The sequence below is a fragment of the Spermophilus citellus genome, assembly GCF_964194105.1.
Source record: "Spermophilus citellus genome assembly, chromosome: 14".
Lineage (NCBI taxonomy): Eukaryota > Metazoa > Chordata > Mammalia > Rodentia > Sciuridae > Spermophilus > Spermophilus citellus.
Window position 1 is genome coordinate 88,158,281 of NC_138194.1, and position 27,658 is coordinate 88,185,938.

General features: G+C 49.2%; 1 protein-coding gene across 1 annotated transcript in view; it reads left to right on the forward strand.

Moving 5' to 3' along the window:
• Nucleotides 1-27,658, forward strand: part of ZHX2 (zinc fingers and homeoboxes 2) — a 162,111-nt gene that overhangs the window by 33,153 nt on the left and 101,300 nt on the right. The gene's annotated exons all lie outside the window — the stretch shown is intronic.

Consider the following 27,658-nt stretch of genomic DNA (forward strand, 5'->3'; position numbering starts at 1 on the left):
CATCAAAACCTACAGCCAGGTGCCCACAAAGGCCTGTCCCCACAGCCTTCTGCCATAGTTTCTTCGTGTGTTTTTGTGTCTCTGTGACACAGGGGAAGCAGGGACACTTTCTCCTCCAAACCCTCTGTGTGTTTTGCTTCTGAATTCAGAAGGTTTTAGAAAATAAAGAAAGAAGGAGTGTGCAGGTCTGGCTGTAGAAACCACCCAGCCGCCCACACCTGGGTAACGGAGATGGGAGGGAGATGACCCAGCCACTCTGAGGTCTGGAGGAGGGGCAGCTGCTTCAGTTGGGACCACAGGTCCTTGGCTGTGTCTTTGACCCTGCTGGTGCTCCTGGGAACCAGCCGCCAGCTTCCCTGATTTGCTGCCTGGCCCTGTCTGGGCAGAAACTAGAGTTTGACTGGGCCATGTGACGGGACAGAGGAACTGGGGGGCTTCCAAGAGCTGGGACAGCCTCCCTGGCTGACTCTGCCTCCTCCTCTGGGCTCAGGCAGAGTGGCTGACAGTTGCTTATGTCCTTTTGTTTCAGCTGTGGTTCATTTGCTTGGCAAGGATTTGGAAGTAGGTCAAAGCACTCCCTCTTCCTTTCCGGCCCTCAGAATTCTCATTTCTTACGTCCACTGGAGCAACACTGGGAATCAAACATTTTTAAAAAATAGGGAGGAGCAGGCAAATTTTCATTATCGTTTGGACATCCCTCAAAAGAAGATCCAGGGCTGGGGTGTAGCTCAGTGGAAGAGTGCTTGCCTAGTGTGCTCCAGAGGCCCTGGGTTCCATCCCCAGCGCCACACGGAAAGAAATCCCAGGGGCCCACAGCTGCAGTGGTGAGGTGTGTGCAGGTGCACAGTGGAACCTGACAGTGTTAGCCTTGGAGGGACCATTGGTCTTACAACCAAGGGTCCTAAAACCGTGCTTCAAGGAGCCCCCTGGAGGAGGGTGTTTGAGAGGCCAGAGCAGAAATGCCAAACAAAGAAGTTGTACACTTGCTTTAAAAAAAAAAAATGGATTCCATGCCTTTAGAAAGCTTGGAAACCAATTAGCTCACTCCATCATATTAGTGCTAAGTAAATGAAAGCCCCGCAAGTAAAAAGGCTTCTTTCTAGGCCCAGACCTGCACTAGGCTGCCATGACTGTGGCTCTTGTTTGGGGGAGGGGACCGCCAGAGGGCCTTAAAGAGCACCTTCTCGGCTTGCATCCTTCAGGAACTGAGGTCAAGAAAGGCAATGGGATTTGTTCAAGGACTCGTCAGGGGCAGACCCGGGGTTGGAAGCCATCTCAGGTGTCCATACAAAGAGGCCTGATATGCCTGTAGGACCCCAAATGGCAGGATTTGCCCCAGGGGAGACAGCTTCCCAGAGGAAGTGGTACTGAACGGAGCTAAGAAGATGACCGTGACCAGTGGCAAGACAGTGATGAGGGGCCAGGAGAGGACCTGGTGCTTCAACCCTTCCCTCCTGGGAACAGACTGTTCCCATCTGTCTCTGCATTGGCTGCTAGCCTAGGCAACGTGGAACATGAGTGGCGTCACCACCTGCCAGGTGAGGCCCGGCCGGGGCTCTCGGCGAGGTGCTCCGGCAGACACCAAGCCTGGCATCTGAGCAGGCTGCTCGCACACAGGCGTTTCCGGAGCCAGGCAGGCGGTGCTCGGGAGGGCGGGCTGGAAGGCTTGCTGCGGCAGGACTTGAATACATAATGTGCCTCATCCAATTTGAGCTGTGACAAAGTCCAGACAGCCTCCTCTAGACAGGAAAGGACGTTGAAGGGACAGGTGGTACGTTTTCTGTGAAGTCCCCCGTGGATCCCTGAGGGAGAGCATTAGCTACCCTCTGTTCCATGAATACAGGCTGTGCCCCATTGGGGTGCCGGTCTTGTTCCTGGCGTTTGAATGTAGCTTGTTTTCCTCACCCAAGACCAAAGAAGGACATGGATAAAGATGCTCAGAAACGTGGAGCTTGATCATTGTGTCTCAGATGCACTTTAGAAATAAACGTTTTGTATGACACAGTGTCCAGGGAGAAAGAGCCCTGTCCTCACACTCTGCTCTCTCACACCTGCGAAGAGCCAGCCTCTGCTCATGCCCTCAGAGACCATCTCGTCTAACCTGGGGTGCAACCTAGTCTTCAGTTTCATGAACCCCACAGCCTCAGGGTGAGTCCAGGCCAGCCAAGGAGAGCAAGCACTGTGGCCTACCAATCCTGAACTTGAGCAGAGACTCCCCAGCGTCCCCATTTCCCGCTGTCCATTTGGAGGGATGGATTCCTGCATGAAAAACCTCACTTTGCATTTGTGAGCGTCACAGTCTCCATCCTAAATGAGAACCCAGGTCTTGTTGGGGTGCGAAGAGGCCAGCTTCCCACTTCAACTCTCTCCTTCCCAGCACTTCTCAAAGTGCAATCAGAGTTCTGTAAGGATCTCTGTGACGAAGGGGGTTCCGTTGTCACCTCAGTTTGGAAAATGTCACACACTGGTGCACCCTGCACTTTAGTCTCTGCCCAGATATCAACACCTTTGAATGGTCTTACCAAGCTGTTAAAGCCACCGTTGCCACCTCTATCCCTTCAAAGTGCTCTGCCCTCCAGAGTGCTTTTGCATCCGGGTCCTGTATTTAGCTATTTACTCTTGTATTACCTGCTTTTCCCACAGTAATGATGTTCCACGCTGTAGGAACCTTGTCTGTTTTGTTCACTAGCTCCCTAGAATACCGTCTGGTTTAATAAAACACTGTGTCAAATAAGCACACGAATCAATTCATACACACAAACGCTCAGGATTCCTCCATATATAATTCTGTTCAGCTTTGTTTAACTCAGCATTTTTTCAGCCTTTTCCCATTTTCTTTCCTGTCTGGTGCATCTCATCACCCAGTCCCAGGGTCAGATCTGGCAACGGGAGGCCAGGCTTGACCACCCTTCGGAGACCTGCTCTTTCTCCACACCAGGTTTCCTTTCCTCCCCAGCACTAAGACCAACAGAGATTAGCCTGCTTATTTACCAGTTCTCCTAGTCCATTGGCCATTACTACAACTGAATCTCACAGACTGGGTAATTTATACAGACTATAGGTTTGTGTAGCTCATGATCTGAAACTGGAAGTCCAAGGGCATGGAAGCCTAAGGTCCCTGGTGAGGGTCTTCTTGCTGCCTCATAACACGGCTGTGGGCATGAGACAGAGCAAGCTGCTAACTCAAGTCTCTCTCTACTTTTAAGGCCACTAATGCCATCATAGGGCCCCTTCCTCATGACCTCATTAATGGCAGTTACCTCCCAAATGCTTTTAGCATATGGGTTCAGGAATTAAGTTCCTAGCACATGAACTTTGGAAAGATGCATTGAGACCACAGCAATTGTTATAAGTCCCGAGACCCGAGCTCCCTGAGGGCAAGGTGCATCTCATCACCCAGTCCCAGGTCAGATCTGGCACCAGGAGGCCAGGCTTGACCACCCTTCGGAGACCTGCTCTTTCTCAACACCAGGTTTCCTTTCCTCGGAAAGGAAAAATTGGTCAGTTCCCATGGACTCTGGGTGCCAGAGGCCAAGACTGCATTATCAGGCAAACAATGATTTGCTCCCTTTTCTAACTCTCCTCAACAGCCCTGAGTACTTAAGTCCCACCAGACATGTTCTGGAATATGCTGTTTTCTGTCAACACTTACGGGACAGTGACTTCTCCCCCTCTCCCATCAGAACTGGGAAGGGCTGTAGAGACTGTCTATCCCCAAGCTCTTGTTTTTCAGGGCTCAAAGAGGGTATTGGCACCAGTGCTTCTCCACATCACCCATTTCCGTCTGGCTCTCTTGCATGGGTCTCCTGGGGCCAATGACCCCACACCTGGTGATGGGAAATAACGCAGCTTTGTTACCTGCTCGTTCTATAGTTTAGAAATCTGCATTGGGTCTTGCTGAGCTCAAGTCAGGATGTGGACTGGGCGGTTCCTTCTGCAGGCTCTAGGAGACGATCCGTTTTCTTGATTTTTCCGTCTTTGAGAGGCGGCTCGTTTTCCTTGATTGATATCTCCTTCCCTTTCCAAAGCCAGAAATGGCCACTTGCGCCTTACTCAAGCCTAATTGGTCCAATGTTGACTCCCCTGCCTCATTCTTTCACTTATAAGGACCTCTGTGATCATGCTGAGGCCACTGGATAAGCCAGGATAATCCCCCCACCTCGAGAGCTTTCACCTAATCGCATCTGTGGAGTCCCTTCTGTAAAGGAACTTATTCACGGGTCCTGGGGACTAGGACCGGGACATTTGTAAGGCAGAGGGCACTATTCTATCTGCCACACCTGCCACCATGCTGTCTCTGCTACATCCTCAGGCCAACACGGTCTCTCCTGTGACCCCAGGGCCTCCTGTACCTCATTGCCATGATACTTGTCACCTAACTTTATATCTGGCTCATAGTCTGGCCCAGCTAGGCCATGGTTTCCTCATTCTGGCACATAGTGAGTTGTAGTTCAGGTTGTTTCCCAGGCTGAGAGAGAAATGCTCATGTCCACTGTACGGCACCCTGTCCCCATCCTTGTTCAGAGGGGGCTCTCTGAAGTTTAGATACTTATATTTAGGTCCCCTGTGAGTAGCCCTATACAAAGGCTGAAGGAAAAACCTGCAGGGCTTGGCTTAGTAGTCTAGATCACGTCCTGGGTAAGTCACGTCCCTCTCCTGAACTGGGTAGTCACCTGCCAAGGAGGGCTCAGAGCCCAGGACCTGTAAGTGTCCTTCTCAACAACAGCTTGTCTTGGTCAGCTTGGTGCCCTAACAGAATAGTACAGACCAGTGGGGCACACAGAGCAGACATACTGCTCGAGGTTCAGAGCCTGATCAAGTCCAAGGTTAGGGTGTGGACAGGTTTGCCTCTTGATTTGCATCCCTACAGGGTAGGGAGACAGAGCTTCACTCTCTTTGCTCTTCTCACGGGCTCTCTCCTCCAAAGGCCCCGCCTCCATTACCATCACACAGGACACTGGGACTTCCATTACGAGTTCTCAGGTGACACGGCTCGTTTCGCTTCTGTTACCTGGAGTGAGCTGTGGCAGATTCTGCCACCTGGTTCTTGTAGAATACATCCTTCTCGTGTAGCCACAGCAACAGTTTGCTTCCGGCCTGAGCTAGTAAGTGACTCTATCAATGTCATTGGCACACGTCTGAGCAGTTTCCTTCCACTGTCCTCATCATTCAGAGCCTCACAGAATCCAGAACATTGGCTCCATCTGGGGTCAGAGAGGGCAGACTGCCTTCCCTTGGTCTGAGGTGGGGCTTAGGCCCCAAGTCTGCCAACTGCTCGTCCCCTAATATTCCACTGTCCTATATCAGGCTGGCTTCATACTCTGCAGTAAGTGCCGAGTGACAACACTCTGATGAATTTTGGAAAGAAAATGAAAGCAAAAAAAAAAAAAATCATAAACAGTTTAAAGCAATTTCTATGTTGAAGTGTTATGTGCTTTTCTGTACACGTTCTTTGTTATAATAAAAACACATCTTAAAAGTCTCAAATAAACAAAACTAAATAGATAGGGTTTCAGGTCCTAAGCCAAGAACCTGAGCTCTTTCGGGCCTGCTCTTCCTGCACCACCTCCCTCCTGCTCACCATAGAACCCCAGAACCAGAGGCCTGGCCTGGGCCATCCGTTCATTCATCTAGCAGTCAGTTATGACAGTTCTGTTGTGTTTAACATACCCTGTACCCCTCATTTGCCCTAATGACACAGTGGGGTAATACTAGATTGAAGAGACCCTGGAGTCCAGCAGAGACCTGGGTTCCTGTCTGTACTTCTCTCATGCTCAGCCTCAGATTTTCATTTGCAAAGGAAGAGGACTGATCTGGGCCAGGCCTGTAAATTCAAATGGATGCAAGGGCCAAATAAGTGAATGGGGTGAGGGAACTAGCCAGAGTGGATAGCAGAGTGGTGGTGACCTTGGCGAAGGACCCATACTCAATCTAATAGGGAGGGTTACCACTATTCCCAGGCAAGAAGATGGGCTCAGTGATGCTTGCTAGTCCCCTTTTATTTTTCCAAGAAAAGTTGGAACTCTTGATTTCTATGAGACATTCTCAAAATGTCAAGCCCTTATACAGGTCAAAGAAAACATGTCTGGAGGCCAGACCCAGCATCATCCACTAATTTGCAAGCCCTGAGCCGAGACCCAGTGGGTTGCATCTGGCATTCATACCTCTGAGAGGAGGGCCTGCTGCCGCCTGTGCCTAACTTCCTTTGTGCCTGGATGTGTGTCTCTCCCACTGCAGTCAAGGCACATGTTTATGCCAAGCACATAATTGTCCTTGGAAGATAGTACTCGCTCATTTAAGGCTAACTGCGGAGGACTAGAGCCACATGTTGTATGTCTGTGTTACCCCACCCGACCCCATCCCACCCAGGCCTAGCACAGGGCTAGGGGTACAGAATAGTACCCAGCAGTCATGGGCTTATTAAACAACCTGCAGCTGCAACTTTTAATGACATTTTGGAATCAGTCGTGAAGTAGGCAGAAAAATCCCATGGTTTTTGGCAAAATGGTTATAATGTTTGATAAAGAAGCTGCTTCACCTCAAAGCTCTGAGAGAGACCCCCTGGCCTGTAATTCATCCTTCACTTTATGCAGGTAAGAGAAATGGAGTCCTGCAGAGAGCAGAGCTGGGCCATTTGTCAAAAACCATGCTGCACCAGCCCCTTCCGGCCTAAATTAATTCACTCCTCCAAGCTATAAATTTCTCTCTCACCCTCTCTCTGTTCCCTCCTTCATTGCCTCTTGCTCACTAGGGGAAGTTAACAGTGGACTCAAGGACGCATCTCACTTACCAGGGGCAGGGCTTGGACTCGGGGCAGAAAAAAAGCCCATTATTTACGAAGGCAAATGTGTAGCTCTAAGGGCACTCACACCTTCTCCAGCCCAAGGAAACACAAAGAAACATTTGAGCTGGTGGCACCAGCCCTCTTTTCTTCCCTGGAAGGAAAATGGGCCATTATTCTCCCAGTGCCCCATTCCCACCAGGCCTCCGTTCAACCTCCAGCAGAGAGGGGCCCCAGTTCCTAAACCGGTCTCCTGGCTGGACACTCCAACAACATATTAGCATATTTTGCATTTAAAAGGGGCTTGGAAAATGAATTAAATGATTGGCGTGGTGTTTCAAAAGGTTTTTCCAAACTACTAGTAATTGTGTGGTGTTCAAATTCACCATTCCTGCCTGAAATGCCCTCAGCCTGGCAGCCGGCTTAGTCAGGGGACATTGTGCCAGGCGGGGGCATATTTTAAGCCTCCTGATATCCAGCACTTGACTGAACAGTACCTGGAGACTTGCTAAGAGAACCTTGTCCTAGATTTTCAGCAGAGCTTGCAGTTCATCTTCCTCCCTTTACAGAGCTGAGATTTATGCCAATTCAAAACCTCTTTTTAGGAGAGGGCCTGGGTCAGCCTTTTCATGGTCTGTTGGGGCGCCAGGCAGTGTAGACATGATTGGAATCCTGACACAGAGCGAAGAAAGGTGGAGAGCGGAGCCGGGTGCCAGGTTGTGCACTTGCTCATAGCACATGGCACCGCTGTGGCCAAAAGGGCTCTGTGTAGGGAGTGAACATCTTTTGAAAGGCAGAAGCTTCCAGAACGTGCTTGGGGAAATATTCTTCAGGTCCAATCTCTTCATTTTTCAGGTGAGGGAGAGAGGACCCAGAAAGACTACTCCATGCTCAAGGTCGCTGGCTATGAGAGTAGATCAGATTCCCCTGGCTCTCAAAGTAGATTTATTAATTTTACAAGTTACAAGATCTATTAATTTTACAAGAAAAATTAACCAGGAGTTAATGGTTCAGGATTGGATAGAGGTTGGAAGTATGAAATGGAGAAACTTAGAAAATGACAAGCTGTTTAAGAATCTTAGGTTTTGTAGAATAATGACGTTGTTATTAATTAATATAATCAATGATGAGAATAATAATGCCAATAATTGCTAATATATGTGTGCTTTCTTGTTACCAACTTCTGTGCCAGGTGCAGTATCTGTATTATTTAATTCTCACAACTCTATAAAGAAAGTTTACAGGTTGAGCATCCCTAATCTGAAAATCCAAAATCTGAAATGTTACAAAATCTGAATTTTTTTTTTCACATTTTTTATTGGTGCATTATAGTTGTACGTAATTGTGGGATTTGTTGTTACGTATTCCTCCATGCACACGGTATGGTATGTAATTTGGCCAAAATCACTCCCCAGCACTTCCCCCTCCCTCCCTACCTCCCACTCCTGGTGCATGGAGGAATGCGTAACAACAAATCCCTTTGGTTTTCACAAGATCCCCACTTTCTTGTCCCTTTTCCTCTCTAGCTTTCACATATGAGAGAAAACATACTACCCTTGACCTTCTGAGTTTGACTTATTTCACTTAACACGATGGTCTCTAGTTCCATCCATTTCCCTGCAAATGACATAATTTCACAAAATCTGAAATTTTGGGAGTGCAAATAAGATGATGCCACAGTGGAAAATAATACACGATGAGACTTTTATTTCATGTACAAATATCATTTTTAAATTGTCATATGAATTACTTTCAGTCTGTGTTATTACCACTTATGTGGATTTCATATTGAGACTTGGGTCTCATCCCTGAGAGATCACTTTATGCAGAAATTCCAAAATAAAAAAATCTGAAATGTTTCTAGTCCCAAGCATTCCAGATAAGGGATTCTCCACCTGTACTAAATATCCCTGCCTTACAGATGAGAAAACTAAGACTCACAAGGCTTAGTACCTGGTCCAAGCTCATGCAGATCTGTTTGCCTTCAGAATCAGAATCTTTAGGGAAAGGAGTAGAACATGGAGAGAGCAGATGGGCGCCTTAGGCAGGGAGCAAGGACACCTCTGGGCAAGTGGACACTGATGGCCATGGAGCGGGGGTCACCTTTGACCTGGGCATGAAACAAAATTCCTGCTTTTTCTGGAACTGGAGAGAGAAAATACCAGTGCAATGTACAGTTGTGTGGGGGAGGGGGAGGGAGAGAGGGGGAGATGGGGAGAGGGAGGAAGAGGAGGCACACACACCCCAGGAGAGACTGTGGGTGAGGGCATCCTCATGCCAGCTGAGCCACAGGGAATAAAAGTGAAAGATTCCACCAAAAGAGAAACCAGAATGCGAGATGATGGGGAAGCCCTGACCCATGAATGGCTCAGCCAGCATCTAGCTACAGGCAGAGGAGGGGCTGTCCCTCCAGCATATCTCATGTGACCCGAGGGCACCTGGGCTCCACGGGTCACTGGGAGGGGACTGTGGCTCCATACTGCACAAGAGCAGGGGCTGCTGGGAGCGGGAAGTGGTGGCTTCACCTAAGCCGTTCCCCTCCCCTCCTGGCGGTGATGGATGGCGCCTCTGAAGCCTCATTTAGGTTGTCCCCATCGGGAATATAAACAAGATACTGTGAGTGTGGGCCCCACCACAGTCTTGTGGGTTGTTTTTTTTTTTATTTTACACAGAGTGCCCAAGAGATGACAAATCATAATTCACTTATCCACTACAAATGGAGGGTGTTGATCTCTTTTTAAACAGTCATTAAAACACTGCATTTCCGCAAAAAAAAAAAAAAAAAGGAAATGTTTACTTAACTCTGAGCCAGAGATTGAAGATAATTTTATACAAGTGTTTTAATGATGGTTACAAGGACTGTGTAATAATAAAGGTAGATGCTTACATGGGAGATTAGGTAAAACAAGGAATATAACATGTATGTGTAGTAGAATAACATTTCGGGGGGCATCCAGATATGCCCAAAGTCAGAGAAGTTAACCAACCTGCCCTAAGTCACACAGCTGGTAAGCAGCTCAACCAGGATTCAACCCAAGTGGAGTGGTCCTCTTAATCACAAATTCTCCAGGCTTAAAGGCATCTCAGGATACATTTTAACTTCAGGTCTTCAAATCCAAAAAAATTTATTTAAATCTACAAAACGTGCATTTAAACAGTCTTTTACCTTTTACTGTCATTAAGAGATTCGAGAAGTCTTAAGAGTGGTTAGAGTCGACTGATGAACTACAATAGTTTTTTTTCTTTACTTTTCAAACTTTATATCCTGCAGGTTAGGGTATGTGCCATATTCATTGTGGGGAAATGTGAGTAAGAACAGTATGAGAATTCTCCCACCTGGTGGTAGGAGCTGGAGAAGAAGGTGCCTCCATTTGGACACTGGTGCAGACCCATCCTAAAAGACCTGGTCCTGCCTTCAAGTGCTAAGGGACTTACCAGGTGGAGAACAAATGTACAAGCAAATTCATTTGACAACAGTTTCAAAGCAATAACAGTGGGCCTGCGCACTCTGACTTTTGGTACATAAAATAATGGCTGCCCCTGAAGTCAACTTGCTGGGCCTTCTCCATCTAAAAGCTAAGTGGCACCTGAAGTAGCAATGGCCTTGGACCGTAATAGGAATGACAGGGACAGACTGTGAATGGGATTCTCGTTGGTGATGAAGAAGTGGGTTTGTCACAGACAGCGAGAGCCCAGATATGCCCTGCGGAGGGGCTTTGGCACATTACGTTTTTAATATGACAGAACATCCACGTGCAAACCCACCTGAGCATGTGGAAGCGGACCCCTCTCTGGTCTCCAGCCCCATCCTGGAAGTCACTTATGAGGGGGAAAGTCATTTATAGAGCTAGCCTGGTGCCACCCCAACAGCTTACAAAGAGCCCCTCCTTTCCAAAACAGGAACCAGTGTGGCATGGTCACCTCCTGATCATTTCATTTGCATTTGATGGTCGGAGTGCATCAGGGTAGAATTTAGTCAAATTAAATTTGCAAATTTCTAGTGGTTTTTACAGGTGGGGAGTGAGACTATTTGGGATTTTAAAGATGTGTTTCAGAAATGCTGTCACATTAGAGCTTCATTTCTGTCCCTTGGGGTGGCCACCAAGTAAACAGCTCAATTTCCATCCCTGCTGGAGGTACAGAATGTAGCATTCACACTTGCCAACAGATAAATGTCTCCTGTCTCTGTTACGCTTAATGGCTTTTAGTGGAGTGAGGGCTGGTAGAGAGGAACTGACTTCCTCTTACTGGGCAAAAAGGAGACACCAGGAAGACCATTTCATTTCAGACACCTCCTTTCTTCCCAGATTACTGATCCACAGCCCAGCCCACTCCCTTTCAACCCCTTCAGGTAAAAGGGAAGACACAGGCCACCAGCTAGAGGTAGGGTGGGGTGGAAGAGACCCAGGGGCCTTGCGTTTGAGGTTTGTGAACAGAGGGAGGATTTGCATTTCTAGGAAGACCAGGTCTGGGTGTGCTTGGGCCCAATGTGCACCCCTCTAGTTCTCCAAGTGCTCAACGTGCAGGGAGCAGGGGAGGGGCCTTCAGCAGGCCCACAGAGGGAGCACAGCCTGGCCAGGTGTCAGGGACTTCTTGGTGGGAACCTTTGCAATGGAACTGTAGCAAGCCAGGACACGCATGCATCTTCCTCTGGGCGCTCCCGCTCACACCCTTTGTCTACGCAAGAGAAACCTATCAAATGTTCCACTCGGAGATTCTGAGATTTATCATGATTCCCTTAAAAAGAAGTAACCAAATGAGTGTATCCCAGCAGTATTCTTACAGCCAGCAGAAAATTGGGGAAAGAAAAACAATGTCCAATAAGAAGCAAATGGTAAAATAATGCAACCATTACATAAACTAATGGGGAAGTGGTAGAAACCCATCCGTCTATTTATGTGATGAAAAAAAAAAGTGTTAAATTTTTAAATGCAGGATAGATACTGAACACAGAGATTTAAAAAAAAAAAACATGCACCCATGATGAATAGCACAGCCAAATGTTCGCACCATTTAAAATCCCTAGACAGCACATCAGAAGTGATTCTTTTTTCTTCTTTTATTTCTAAATTTATCACAAAGGGGTTTTGTGTGGCGATTCTAGAAGTTATATGTCGAAGCAGGAGACCATCATACACCCTCACTGCTGTCTCCCTTCTTTGGCTTCTTTCTCTTTTATCCCCTGTGCACAAGGATGTGAGGTTGCCATCCATGAAACACCAGCTTCCCCCGGCCCAGTGTCCCCTTGCTCAGGGAGCTGAGCAAGCTGCAGGCATCTGTGACAAACCTGGATGTTTCTAGCTCCCTCACCCGTCATGCACCCGTGAGTTCATCTGAACCTTCTTGGACTGGCTTATATTTTTAGCTGGGACAGCCTCTCGGGCCCAACAAGTTCCATGTGTTTTCTGCTCTCCAAGTGAAGTGGCACCGGCCTGCCTGCGTCCTCAGATGGCCTCCTGTCACTCCAAGGGGTCCTCCCTATTTTTTGCATTTCCAGCACAGAGGGAACAAAAACATGCCCAGCCGTGACGTGTTCCCATGAGCAAAGCCCTCGCAGGCCCCACCGGATTGGTAGAATCACAGGCCTCAGTGTCGCAGAATCTCGGAAACTGTTGAGGCCAGTGTTTTCTTAAAAGTCCACATCACCGGAGTCAGTATTTCCAGAAACCAGTGGAAACCGTGCAGTACTCAGGACACAGTGACATGGCTGCATGAAATATCAAGGTGTCGGGAGTTTGGCTCGGTTTTTCCCTGGGCTGGAATCTGATAACAATAGTTAACCTTGTTCAGTTCAGAAACTCCAGCCGTTGTGTGTATACGCATGCTTATTTTGTTAATGGAGAAATTATCTATTATAGGAGAGGCAGGATCTTTTAAAATTTGGATGGTGGGGAAGGTAGATATTGCTAGGACTCTCCTAAGGTGGCCTAGACCTCTGTCTGGGAGAGGGCAGGAATGTTCTGGCACTGATGAAAATGTGGACGTGGAGTGGCTGCCTGGTCCCAGCGAGGAGGCTGCCCCTTGAGGCCACTGGCCTGGAATGAAGGTTGTCTGACTCTCAGAGCTGTGTGTCTCCAGGGTACCTACTCTACCTTTCTGTTTACAAGCTTCCTGTACTGGGAATAACTGAGCAGAATGAATCTGTGTGTGTTCCAGTGTGGCCTTTCTTGACTGGAGTCTTCAGTTTGGAAAATGACAGATTATTTTTTTATTTTTATTTTTTTTAAAGAAAGAGAGAATTTTTAATATTTTTTAGTTTGGGGTGGACACAACATCTTTATTTTATTTTTATTTTATAAAAATAAAGATGGGGCCTGCGAGGGCTTTGCTCATGGGAACACGTCACGGCTGAGGATCGAACCCAGCGCCCCACACATGCCAGGCGAGCGTGTTACCGCTTGAGCCACATGCCCAGCCCCATGACAGATTATTTTAATTGCCTTTCTCCATCCTCCCATCTTCCCATCTGGAAACCACATTCCAGGTTCAGCAGAGGGCAGGGGTAAGAAGGTAGGCTCCAGACCCTGCCAGCCTGGGCTCCAATCTAGGCTTGCTGGTCTGTGATCCCAAGATGAACTTCTCTGAGCATCAGTTTTCCCAGTTGCAAGATGAGGAAAATGATAGTGTCTGCCCTTTAGGGCAACTGTGAGGATGAACCTGCCTTTTGAATGAGGACCACTCGTCCCAGCCTTGTGCCTGGAACATAGGAAACAGGAGTCCTCATCGCCAGGGTCCTTGTTATACGTGGTTTCCATGGAAAGACCACAGCCAGGGCGGAGCGTCAGCTCTGAAGCATTTTGTTTTGCTGGCTCAGGGGCATTACTCCTTGTCACGCTGCCTGCTTTATCTTTAAGGGAGAACAAACAAACCGCTGCCCATTTGCTCCGCTTTCAAAGAGGGGAAAGCAAGGCCCTGAGAACCAGTCACTTGTTCAAGACCACACAGCTATTCAGGGCTGTGTCAGTCAGCTCCCGGTCACTGTAACAAAATACCAGAGATAAATAACTTCTAAAGAGAAAACGGTTGTTTTCGCTCACAGTTTTGGAGCTTCTGGTCCGAGATGGGGCAGTCCCACTGCTTTGGGCCACTGGGGGACATGCCAGACAGCAGTGTCAGGAGCGCTGTGGGAACACATTGCTCACCTCACAGCCAGCAAGCAAAGAGAAAGACGATGAGGATGGGGTTCCCCAGACCCCTTCAAGAGCAAGCCCCCCATGACCTAAGGGGTCTCACAAGGCCCCTTCTCCTAAATGTCTAGGACACTTCTCAATAGCACCACTCTGAGGACCAAGCCTTTAGGGGACACTCAGCATCAGGCTAGAGCCAGGCCAGCGTGGGAGGAAGCACCTGCACCTCCTGCTGGCCCACCTGCCCAGGTGTCCTCGTGCCCACCCTCGCGCCCAGCACCCTCGTCCCTCTGGAGGCCTCCTTTGAGCCTACAAACAAGGAAATTAGGGAGAAATGGGCGAAAAAGACAGACACATGGAAGCCCGTCGTGATCCCTGAGCATGTCCCACATGCCTGGTGCTTGGTTGGTCTCTGACTTGGCAGCCCCAGGCCCCGCGGCCTCCAGAGTGCTGGTGGGCTCTGCTCCTCTTTTCTCCTTTCCCCATGTCACCAACTGCTCTCTAAAGGGCCAGTCCCTCCAGCCCCACTCAGGAGGCTCCAGTGAGGGGCTGGGTGACAGAGACCAGGGGCCTAAGAATGGCCAGGAGTGGCAGGTGGCCTCTGCCTGTGTGAAGCCTTTGCCCTCCCTCTGATCTCCAGGGGTATGTCCCAAGAAGTCCCTTCTCAGGTCTCTCAGCCCCTCTGCCCTGAAGCCTCCCTACCTGAATTGGCCACTTCCTGAGCACTCCTAGGAGGGGCCAGATGTCCAGGGATACAGAAGGAATCCCCTTCCTGCCTGTGAGGAGCTCACATCCAGGCTGTGTAGCAAAACCCAGAGGGAGTCTTGGCCCCCCAAGTATTGGAGCTAGGGCCAGACTCCAGGCAGAGGGGCCCCTGAGCAGAGGCACAGAGCTGGGAGTTTGCACTTGGCATGTGGCTGAGACTCAATAGCTAGACTCTAAGCAGTTCTGGCAACACGTCATGATGAACCTCCCTCTTCTTCCCTAGTTCCTGTATTTGTGGGGTGATGGACAGCTGAGAAAGCAGCTTCACATATGTGACTGAATTTTACCTGCTCAGCAGCTTTGTGACGTCAGACAATATACTCATTTTCCAGATGAGGAAACTGAGTCCCCTAGAGGGTGAGATGGTGGCTCAGCTACCTGGTGACCAAGCTCATCTTACACTCGAATGTGAGGTCTGACTCCAGGTGCACCCTGGCTCTCACCCCATCGTCAGCACTGGGTGCAGAGCCCATTCATAGAGACACAGAGAGGGCCGAACCCATGAGCCGGAGCTTGTGGGTCGAGTGCTGGCTTTGGAAGCAAGACCCCTGGCTCCAGCTCCAGCTCTGCCAGGTATGGACTAAGGACAATCACCTCTTTGGGAATCAGTTTCCCTAATGGGCGAATGAGAAGGCTGCAGGAAGAGTTCATCTCGCTAATCCATAGAACTGGAGTTGGGGACTTTGGTCTTCGGCACTCGCTTCTCTAGGTCCCAGTCCTACCAGGCCTGCCTCCGCATCCTCCAACACCCCCCATCCCAGTGTCTTCCAGTGCCTGGACTTTTCTCTCCCAACGAACCCAACCTATGCTCAGTAGAATAACATGAGGGGCATGTTAAAAAGCTGAGTCCCGGGCTCCACTCCAGAACCTACTGAATGAATCCATGAGAGATGAGGCCTAGGAACTTGTCTTCCCTCAGACATCCCCAGGAAATTCCCATGACCAGCCAGATATGTCCGTCGTTGCCTAAGTTCAGGGGTTCTCAGACCCTGGTAAGCATCTCAATATTTGGCAGCCTTATAAAATGGCTGGGCCCCACCCCCAGGATTTCTGCTTCAGTAAGTCAGGAGTCAGGCCTCAACATTTGCATTTCTAACAAATTCCAGAGTGATGTGGGGACCACACTTTGAGAACCACTGTCCCCCCTCATTCCCTGACAGCAGAGGAGCAGGGGGAGTAGACTCACGGGCAGCGGTTGGTGTGAGGCATCCCTGTCAGTGCATGAACTGTTTAACAGAAAACTTCAAAAATTTTTAAATAATTACAGTTAAAACCACTGTTTACTCTGACTCGTGCCACGTGGCAGGTCCTGCACGGGATGCCACACGATCAGCTGTTGCCATGATCACGTAGGGTGGAGATTCACAGGTCGAGAATCGATGTGATTAAGCCTTCACCTAAGACGACACAACAAATATGATCAGAACTTTCTAGAACAAAGCTTGGGCAGATGTTTTTACCCTACTTGCCCTATCTTTGCTGCCTCAGTGAAAGACTCTATTGTGGGAATTTCGATTCAGGTTCAGAGCGGGGCCACCACACAGGCTGGGGGTGGTATTTTTGGTTGAAGGAGACTTTCATTAGTTCCCCACAAATTGTACCCTGCTGATGGTGGCCTCTGGCCCAATGGCGGGACAGCAATGCCCAGTAACTCACTGTGTAACCCCCTTTAAGGATCCCCTCATGTAAACAGAGCCTAGTCGATGTCAGCAGGGATCCTTGTGACCTTGGTATGCTGAGCTCCGTGGTGGCAATGGTGAGTGGCCAGTGATCTGGGGAGTTTCACCAGCCAGGCTGGAGGCCCGTCTCCTCCTACGGGCAGAGAGATGGTGCATACAAAGTCACCCCTGACCTGCTGTCATTGCCACTGCTGCTGCTTCCCACGGGCTCCGGAGTGGGAGAAGGTCCTCGTGGCGGGAAAACTTCTCTGGGAATGTCTGTCAAACAGAACACTTCAGGGCTGGACTGTGTGTGTGTGTGTGTGTGTGTGTGTATGTGTGTGTGTGTGTGGTTTAAATTGCAGAAAGACAGTGGATGCTCTTTACAAGAGAATCACTGATTATGGGAGAACCCACTGAGCACCCTACAACTTTTTAAGTTGGAACAAAAGACAGGAAGGAATGAAGCTTACAGTTAAGGAAAATCTACTAAAACTACCTTGCCATGCTCCATATGTGTAATATGAAATGAATTGCATTCTACCATCATGAATAACAAATTAGAATAAATAAATAATTTAATTTTAAAAAGAGTGAATAAGACTACTCTATTAAATATTATTTAAATTTCACAGTGAAATTAAAGTATCACATAAAACATAGCTCAACTTCCTTTTAAAAAGATTCATATCCAAACTTAAGAAAACAGCCAAGACATGGAAATATAATATACATACATTGGCTGCGTCAAAACAGGATGCCCTTTGGAACTGTAACCAAATTCTCAGGGCCTCAGTGATTTTTCCTGAAAGGATAAGATACTACAAAGAGCAATGATAGCATAGTAGGTATCAACAGAGAGAAAACAAAAACAGGCCTGGATCCAAGACTATTCAGATAAAGATCCTTAACCAGGGCTTTTGTCACAGAACAGGCCTTATGAAAAATTTGTTTAGTTTTCAAAAATGAATTTGATTTAGGGGCTGAGGTTGTGCCTCAGTGGTAGAGCACTTGCCTAGCATGTGTGAGGCACTGGGTTCAATTCTCAGCACCACATAAAAATAAGTAAATAAAAGTCCATCAGCTACTAATAAAGCACTTTTTAAAAAAACTACCTTGTATTTGTGGGGCATGTGGCCTTGTACTTGTCACCCCCTCCATTATTATACCTAATTCTCTTGCCCCCAAATATACATAAGTTGGAGCTAAAGAATGTGGGCTATAAATAGAAGAAGATCAGAACTCTATTTCTCACTAACAATGTGACCTTGGGCAAGTAACTTAACCTCTCTGTGCTTCAGCCTTCTCTTCTGGACAATAATAATACCTCTTAATCTTGTCCTTTAGATTAACAAAGGAAAAGCATAAAAAGTGCTTAACACAGAGACCAACACAAAGTAAGAACTTAATAAGTGCTATCAAACGCTACTGAACATGTTGGAGGTGATACTGAGGGTCACACTGTTGACATCATTTCCATAAAGGAATTAACTGGTTTGTAGTTTAAATGAGATTCCAGGAGGCCTCTAGTGATCTGACTGCTTCCTTTAAACTCAGGTTTTCTACTCAGGGAAGAACAAATATTGCCCAAGCTTTAAGCACAAAGAAGCTGGACTGCAATCTTTGGAATAATGAAATGCTGTTGTGGTGGTCTTCATGAGACCTTGTGCATATGCGTATCCTTCTATCAGAAAAGCATATAAAATTGCAAACAGTAAGAGATACAGAAACAATGGAGCTGGAAATTACTGAACTAAGAGTAGAACACAAAAGCCTAAGTGGGCCGAGGTCACTCTGCTGCACTTTTAGTTCACAAAGCAGTTTTACTAATACTCTGGTGCTCAGGAAGGGAAGTATTATCCTGCCCATTGCACAGGGGAAAGAATAGAGTCTCAGCTAGGTGGCACAGCCAGAGGCCAGAAGGAGGGAGACAGAGGTTGAACAGAAAGACAGACAGGAACCACATCCCCCAGGACTCAGAGGACTTGAAGGCATGTGCATTTGCTCTGAGCCTGGTGAGAGCTGTGACAGGTCTTGACAGGAGAGGCTGCCATCTGATGTACATTCTGGAAAGACCCCTGGCTGCACTGGAAAAAGCAAAGGTGGAACCAGGGAGGCCGCTTGGGAGGCTGCTGTGGAAGTTCAAGCCAGAGGGGAGAGGCATGTGGATCTGGCGACAGGTGGGAAGCAAAGGAGCAGCCTTGCTGTAGGCTGGCTGTGCATCCTGGCAGAGCGGGTGGAGGACCCAGGAGGCTCTCAGTTTCTGAGTGACTCAGTGGGAGGTTGAAGGGGTGCATCTTCAGAGGAACAGTTTTGGAGGGTGCAAGGAGTCAGGGTCCCTGTGAACTTGTTAGCTACAGCCATCTAGGCACTTAATTATGCAAGGAGAGAGGTCCCCAGACATTCGGCCTTCTCCGGCAGAGAGCAGGTCACACTGCCCTGCTCCTGGGCATCGGACCAATGCTTCCTGTGAGCTGGGGGAGCCCAGGGCCATCCCTGCCCAGCCTGTCTGTAAAGGATTCTGCTGCTGGCTTCCAGAAGCCCTGTATTCCTTCTGCCACCAGGGAGCCAGGGAGCAATTAATGACCCTTCTCAGAATGTTGGGCCTGCTACAAGAAACAAACAAAACCCCCGATGTCCTGCCTTCTGATGTTTCAGGCTTTGGGTTACTTTTTCTTTCACCAATCTCCACAGGATCTTTCCTCTGCTCATGCTTGAAAGCCTTTCTTTCTTCTTAAAATACCGCGCTCAGGCCTTAAGTAACCTTTGCCCTCTGATGGCTGCTGTGTCGATGAAGCCTAGTAAAATTACAATAATATCAACAACAATAATAAGCATGGATAGAGTGCCATTCCATTAAAAGACTCTTTCATAAGCATACTTGATTTTACAAAAATCTCCGAGGTGAGATAAGTGGCATGTTTAACTCTGTTGGAGAGGCCAAGAAATAGAGTAGCTGAGAGCATGTGAATTTATGGTAATAACGGCACTTTCAAATTGAAAGAGTGGAGCTGGATGAGGTACTTGGAGCAGGGCTTGGTACAGGACTGCTGCTGAGGTCATTGTCATAATTTCCAGGGAAAGATGCTAAGGCCCTGGGAGGCTCTGGGGTGCATGCCCGGCTGTGCGTGCACCCTGTCCTGGGCGCCATTCTCCAAAGGAATCTGTTCCCAAGTGAGCTCAGTTGGATGGAAAGGCTCCTGCCAGGATGGGGTCCTCAGGAATTCCTTCTGGACTTTCTGGGAGCTTCCACACCACTCCCCCAGCCTGGAATGGCTGCCCTTTTCCTGTGCAGGCTGGTGGAAAGCACCACGCAGGCCACTCTGTGCCTGTCCTGCCTCCCTGCCCCCTGCCTGGTGGCATCCTCTCCCCCATCATCTTCTGGTCCTCCTCCTTCTTCAAGGTGGGATTCAGGCCCTGCCTCCACCACCTCCTCCCCAGCCACCCCAACTCCTAGTGCCCTTCTCAGTGGGTTTCTGGGGCCCAACAGACAAGCGCAGCCATGGATCCAAGGTTACTCCCACAGGGGCACCTCGGCTCCCCTCTTGATCACCAGAGTCAGAGGCCTTGTCCTGTACCTTCTCACTCTCTACCCACCCCACCCGCCACCACCTGTGCCTGGCCCAGGCCACGCCCAGAGCAGGTGCACACACCATACAACAGACTTCTAAAAAGTACGAAAGTAATGATCATCAGAACCCCCCTTGGAATGAACAGCTGTGCTGGTCACTGTTGTCCACGTGGGGGGCTCATCCTGTGTTCCACAGGTGGCCCCCGTGGTCCAGAACCAAGGATGTCGGAGGGCACCCCTTCTCCCCTCACCACACTCTCACCCTTGGTGTTGGCCAACCTTTCCCCCTAGTAGGTGGCTCCGCGGGTCACACCTGAGGACCCAGTGTGACATCCGCTAAAAAGCAGTTATGAGTGGAGGGTGTCAGGACGTGGGCAGCTGTACAATACTGTGCCCAGGCTTGCTCTTGGCCTTGTAATCTGACTCTTTGAAGACAGCTCCAAACATGGCTTCCAGGGCGAGGTGGCCAAGGGAAAGGCACGGTCTGCCCTGGGAGCTCTGGGCACTTTTAAAACTTGCTCTTGAAATACGCTTTGAAGGAGTGAGGGAGCCCTGCTGACCTCGACCAGGTGGACTCTGGGGGGTGAGGCTGGGTCTGTTTGTGCGTCCTCCAGAGAGGGAGCCCCCTGCCAGAGAGGAAGCCACCTGCTGAGCCAGCCCCCAGGGGGACAGACCCCGCCCTGCTGTGAAGCCGCCACCCGGCGCCAGGCCACGCCCCCTTTGGCTGGAGGAGGTGGCCTGAATCACCACCGCTCCTGCCTCTGTCCCTGGCCTTTATCCCCCACCCCGTTCCTCCAAATTTGTTTCAGCCCAGTGGCTCCCTCCACTGACCTGAATTTAATTATTTCATTCTTTATAAATAGAACAGTCCCCAGCCCCGGTCCTCACCCCCACTCCCCAAATTAACCGACTTCTCCTCATTAAGGGCTCTGAACTCAGCCTGTGTGGGAAGACCTTGGGGCCCATTCTCAGCCCTGTGTGTTTGTGGCCCCGTGGTTCTTCTCTGTTAAAATAATGAAGATTCAGCGAGGCAGGGGGCCCATGAGAATGTTGTCCCTGGATTCCCAATATTTGGGTTTTGTCCAGTAAAATAACTTCCTGGGCATCTGAGGGAGAGGAAGTGGACTCTCAGTTTCTTCAGAGACCTCTTTCAAGCTGGCTGGAAGCAGCTCATGAAGCCAGTGTGCCCTCCCGCACTCTGCCCTCCGCCCTGTGGCCAGGGTGGGCTGGGAACCAAGACATTTTCCCCGTGGGTATCGTGGAAGGAGGAGAAATTCAGCCCCTACACAGTTCCTGAGTGATGGTTATGAGTCCTGAGGAGCCTCTGAAATCTGTTTACTGAGCTGCTACACCACCAGGGCCTCCTCCAGGCACGCATGTGGCCCCAGCTGCTGGGAACTAAACTCACCAGATGGGGTGTGTTCTCCAGCAAAGCCTCAGGCCCACATTGGAACGGCAGAGCAGAAGCATGTCTGGCTTTCTCCAAGGTGGATAGGGGGGGAAGAGTGGGAAGGGCATTTGGCCATTAAGGTTCTGCTTAGAAGACGTCCCCCAAGGACACTTCTCCACCCACCAAGGCATCAGAGTTAGACGCACCCCACCAATCCCCATCCCCTCATCTGGCTTTTCTTCCAAGCACTTATTGCTACCTGACATTTTTTTTTTGGAGGGGGGATTTGTTGTTGTTGTTCTGGTACCTGGGATTGAACCAGGGGCACTTTACCACTGAGCCACATCCCCAGCCCTTTGTATTTTTTTGAGACAGGATCTCACTAAGTTGCCCAGGCTAACCTTGAACTTGAGATCCTCCTGCCTCAGTCTCCCAAGTTGCTGGCATTACAGGCGTGGCCACTGTGTCCAGCCCTGACCTTTTATATTTACTTGCTTGTTGCATGGTCTGCTCTTCTCTCTGACACTCAGACTCCACAAGGGGAAGGACTTTGTTTCAATCGTTCCCAAATACTTAGCACCTGACACCTGTTGGGTACATCATGAGCATTTCCTAGCCCTGGGAGTCGCTGTGGGTCTGGGTCAGGGCTCTGGCTTTGGTCACATTACCTGATGTCTCCTAGCAACCTTAGGGTGTCAGTGCTGTGATATCCTGAGCTGTCAGGGGCAGGGAGGCTCAGACAGTCAGTAAATGTCCTCTGGGTCCCAGCTAGTAAGTGTTGTGGCAGGATCAGAACCAAATTGTCCTCCTCCAGATCCCACTGTCTCGACCACCACCTGTCAGCAGGCAGAAGCGGAAGCTCTCGTACTGGAAAGATTTGGAGATGGAAATACAGCCCAGCCTGTGACTCTCAGCAGATCGCCCCAATGCATTTTAGTCTCCTTCCTGTTTAAGCTGTTAAATTTTGTGAATTATTTTTGCTGCCTCCCTGGAGGTGGTAAGAAATGTGTCTATGAAGCATTGCTGCCTGCTCAGTTACTGTCAGAGTTCTGTGGCCAGAATGTTCCAGAAATAGGGCACAAGGGCTACATGAGTGTGTCTTTTATGCTCAGAACAGGTTGGTCCCTTCTCTTGTCTTCAGTAAACGTGGTGTTTTGATTGGAGTCAAATATAATTTCAGTTCAGGTGGTGTAAAGATTCCTGGACAGAGTCAAGAGTCATTCCCAACTCCATCACTAAAATACCTGCTGGCTGCAAATAATACTACCTTTTATTCCTGTGCTAGGCACAAGCCACATGCTGTACACTTAAAACTCATTGGATTTTCCAAGTCAATTTTAGGAGTGAATACTCTTATTAACCCCAGGTAATACTAGACACAGAGGCACAGAGATGCTAAATATCTTAGCTAAAGTCACACAGCTAATAAAGAACAGAGCCAAGATATAAACTCATCCATCTGTCCTCTGAGCACAGTTTGTAACCAACTCTCTATTGTGACTCTCAGCTTCTTTGTCTGTAAATTGTGGGGAATGCACTTGATCATAATTTCCAGCTTCAAAAAAAAAAAAAAAAAAAAACACTATGCTTTGGAGATGGAGAATCTGGTAGGAGTTCTGAGTCACTGGTGTGAATGCAAAAGGAAAGTAGGAGAAGAGAATGAAACCAACTCAGCCCAGATGGACCAGGAAAGGTCTGAACTATGGCTCCTTTTATCCAGTTCTGCTCTCATCTTGCTGTGCTGCAATTTGCTACTTTTCTTGCCTCAATAGTTTGTAGAAATAAGAGCCCCAGGCACATATCTCCCCTCTGAACATAGCTTCGTGCAGGAAAATGAAACCCTTATGGTGGCCCAGTGTTTCTTAACTTCAAAGCAGCCTCACATGTCTTTCCTTGTTAAATTCACACAAAACCCAGTTTGCATAGCCAGGGATATTGCCACTTTACAGATGCAGAAACTGAGCCACAAGTTGAACAAGCTGACCCCAAGGTCACTTTGCTTCCTCCCACGTCCTGGAGTGCTTCCTGGGGCCATCTCCTGGGCTTTCCTTTACTTAATGCGTGATCTTAATAGACACAGGCTTCAATGTTCCCAGACTTCTCCCTCACTGGGTCTGCCCCTAGGCCAGTGGTGCAGGCTCAACGTGATGGTAGCGGTCCTTCACTGGGTCGCCTCAATGTGCCAGGAATTGTGCCAGGTGTTCCACATTTAGTTCCTTCTAAGCCCCTCCAAACCCCTTTGAGATACATAACATTATGAAGCCCATTTTGCATATGAGACGCTAGAGGCTGCACAGCCTATGCTACTAGTATGTAGTCCCACAGCTGGGAAGTGGGAAGCCAGCATCTGATCGTGTGAACACCGGTCACCTCCTGTCCCTGCCTGAGTAAAGCCCCCTGGAACTCCTTCCTGGTAATCGATGACAATAGCTTGATTTCCATGTGCCCTCTGCACCTGCCTTCCAGCCCACAGGCCAGCTCCCTTCCTTCCTGGGCCACTCAGTCACTCCCCTTCCTGCTTGGCCACACCCTTCCTCTGGACCCCGCCCTGAAGGGTGACTTCCCACCCATCCCCCACCAGGCAAAGGCCACCCAGGCAGCCTCTTCCCACCACACTGCCCATACCCTGTTCCCCGCCTGCTCTGGCTCTACCCAGGGCACCCTGGACAGCTGGATGGCACAGGCCAAGCATCCATGGGATGCGGGACAGCAGGAAGGGGTACTGCATGCAGATGAACCAGAGAAAGTATGTCCCTAGACCAGAGTGTGCCTAAGGGCATTCAGATCCCTCCTTGTTTTTAAGTACTGGGCCAGGCCAATGAAGCAAGTCCGGCTGGTTTGGGACCCTGGGCCATCAGTGTGAGGCTTCTGTGAGCTCCTCAAGGACTTGTGCTCTTTGCTAAGATGTCTGTGCTTGAGGAAGGAAGAGGACCTGCCTCCCCTGTGACCTGGCTTCTGTAGAACCCAGCATTCCAGGCTCATGCTTCTCCTCTTCTCACTGCGGATTCTGAAAGCTTTGGAGGGAGGGAAGCCACAGAGTCAGTGGGGGCTTTCACATCACATTCAAGTTTAATGCCTAACTCTGTCACCTCTCACCTGCAAAATGGGGGCAGTGATGCCAACCACACAGGGTTTGCATGATGATTGGGCAAGGTTCACGCACCCCACCACCTGACAACACCCCTGGCTTCATCAAAGGGCCGTCAGCACACAATGCTCTGCACTGGGTCCTCTGCTGGGTGCTGGGAGTCCCGTGGGCAACAAGGCCACACAGACCCCTGCACTCATTCTTACGTGGGGAGACGGATCATCAGCAAACAGACATGTGGGCAGATAATGAACAAATCAGCAATTTGAGAGTGGGATGTGTGGTTTAAGAAAATTAAACAAGTGATAAGACAGAGGGTGCAGGGAGGAAGTTGGAAGGACAGGATCAGGAAAGGCCTCACTGAGGAGGTGACTTTGACAAGAAGTTGATAGCCATGCAAAGACTGACTATTCTAGAAAGGAGGAATAGCAAGTACAAAGTCCCTGTGGTGGATACACCTGAGTTTATCAGGCATTCACGTTTGTTGTGCTTGCTGTGGAGATCACTGTACCTGGCCCTCCTCTGGGTCTACCAACCTTGGGGAGAGGCAGGATTACTGCCCAGCTACCCCAGGGATAGCTAAGTTCAAAGGCAAACCGTAAGTGAGTGTGATTTCAGAGGTGGGAAGCCCAGCGAAGGCTGGGGTGGTCAGGAAGTCCTGTGGAGCAGGGACAAGGGAGGAGCAGGATGGTGTGCAGAAGGGGGTCGGTGGACAACCTGGTATCTAAGGGACCCTGAGAAACGGCCCAGGCCAGAGGGGCTTCTTGGAGACGGGTCAGGGAAGGAAGCCTGGGTGCCATCTGGATGACCTCAGCAGCGGCTGACAAAAGCAGCCTCTATTGTCACCACAGTGAGCAGGTTGTCAGTTTGAGAGAATGTGCTCCCCACTTGAGAAATATGGCCTTGGGCAGAAATCCAGCCCTGTGAGTCACAACCAGATGTCCGTCTTGTCAGGGAGAACCGAGGCTGCAGAGACATGGTCACGGCTTCCTGGAAACTTCCTGAGAGTGGGGGGAAGGATGAGCTGGGAGGGCAGGCCCAGGAGGGTGGCCCAGGCTGCTCCTTTCAGGTCTGTGGTGGAGCCTTCCAGGGCCCCGGGATATGGGAGCTGTGGCCACTGGCCTGGCAGGGCATGGATGGTGACTGTCTTTATCCTCTCCTCCCTCAGCAGGCCTAGAGCCTCCCGGGCTTCTGAGACGTTCACCTGCCCCTTGAAGTGGGCGAGGGAAAGGGGGCTGCTCTAGAAAATGGAACCTTGAGTTCTCATGCCACGAACTTGGATTCAATTCCAGTGACTGCTACGAATGCAGCTTCTCTGGCTGCATCTAGAAAATCAGGAGACAACTTGGGAGCTCTCCAAGGTTCCCCCCACCTGGGACACGGCACCCCCTTCATCTCCCTCCTTGTAGACACGAGAAACCAAGGCAGGGGCCTGCTCAGAGCCAAGCAGATTGGGTGGGCCGAGAGCTCCTGCCCCACATCTGCACCTTGCTCCCCCATCCTCGTCCTCCCCAGCCTCCTAACTCCTGGGAGCTCCCTTCCTCCGGTTCCTCTACCTGGGCTTCTTTCCTGCCAGATCTGGAGGTTTGGCCACCTTAGGGATGACATTCCCACCTGCTAGTGCATGGATCCCAACTCAGAACCAAGATGGAAGCTCCAGGGTATTGACATTGGTCAGGCAAACCCTCCTCTGGCCGCCTCCTGCTTGAATCCTATGAGCTTCAATGGCTGCTTCGCATGTCACCTCAGCCAGAGCCATCAGCTTGGCAAGCCCTCCCACCCCTGCCACTTCACGATCCTGCTGTAGGTGTTCTCACTTATTTTTTCCTGTAATTATTTGGGCAAACATCATAACTTCTCTACATAATTTCAAACTCATTGATAGCAGTAACCAAACCGCCCCCTTCCCTCCTACGCCTTCCACCAGCATCCTCTCCCGCACCTGATGCCATGTTTGTATTCAAAGTGTTGGAGAGATATTTGTGGAGTAAACCAAGTTCTCTTTCTTCTCTGCAAAAGAATTCTCTCCTTTCAGAATAAATCGTCCCCCGTGGGTGACAGCATCCATTCCAGAGCTGGGCTGAATCTTAGCTCCGCCCTCTGTGCACTGGGGACCTTCAGCAAGTTATTAACACTTAGGTGCCTCTGTTTCCTCGTTTGTAAAAGAGGAATAATCATAGTGCCTGAGTGGCCAGGAGGATTAGATGAGTCATGTCTACAAAGTGCTTGATACGGTAACCAGCCGGACTTGACCCTGTAGGTGAAGCCGTTCAACTTGGGTGATCCTATACGCAGTTCATGTTTTAGAAATTAAAATTCTACCACCTCACAGTTTAGTTTGGCTCTTGCTAATTGCCAGATCTTCTCCAGTCTGTGCATTCTTCACATCTGTGTCACTACCTGGTTCCAAGCATGCCCTTGGCTACACTCCTGCTCAGAGCCAGGACGGGAAAGGGAGAGATGGGGCCAGTCGCTGGCTTAACTGCTCACCATTTTGGGGTTAGCAGGCACATTAAGCACTCTTACTCAATTCATGTGACTCGACAAATTTGGAATGTGTTAGGGAGAGTTTTTCCAGCTATGAGTCAGTACATTCATGCTCTCACACACACATTAAAAAAAAAAAAAAAAAAAAAGTTTAGCGAGAGTCATTTCTGAGTGCAAAGTGAAAACTCCTGGCAATTTTACTTTGACCCTGAAGGCAAGTAATACTTAAGACATTTAATAAAGGGTTTGAAACAAGGTGCAGTTAGGAGAAAATTCAGCTGGCTGCCTTCTCCTTCTGTACTCTCAGCCACTGCGTTGTACCTAGGAAGAGCCCGTTTACCTGGGTTTATTTAGCACCTCCTGGATGGCCAGATTTTCGTTAAACATGGTCAGAAAATAACAGATGTGTAAAAGAAGGAAAGGAGAACCAGCATTTATTGGGCACTATTATGTACCAGATGGTCATGTCCCAAGTTCAAGAGACAGTTGTGGGGGTGGAACTATAGTAAGCAGACAGGTTTGGATTTCAAACCGTAGCACGTAACTTTCACAATATCATCTCATCCCCATGGTATTCCATTTTATGGATGACAAAAGTAATGCTTAGAGAGGAGAAAATATTTTATCTCTGGACACAAAGTTCTTCCCTGGGGTTGTAGCTCAGTGGTAGAGTGCTTGCCTGGCATGCGTGAGGTGCTGGGTTCGATTCTCAGCATCATATATAAATAAAATAAAGGTGCATTGACAACTAAAAAAATATTAAAAAAAAAAAAAAGCTCTTCGATGGTAGA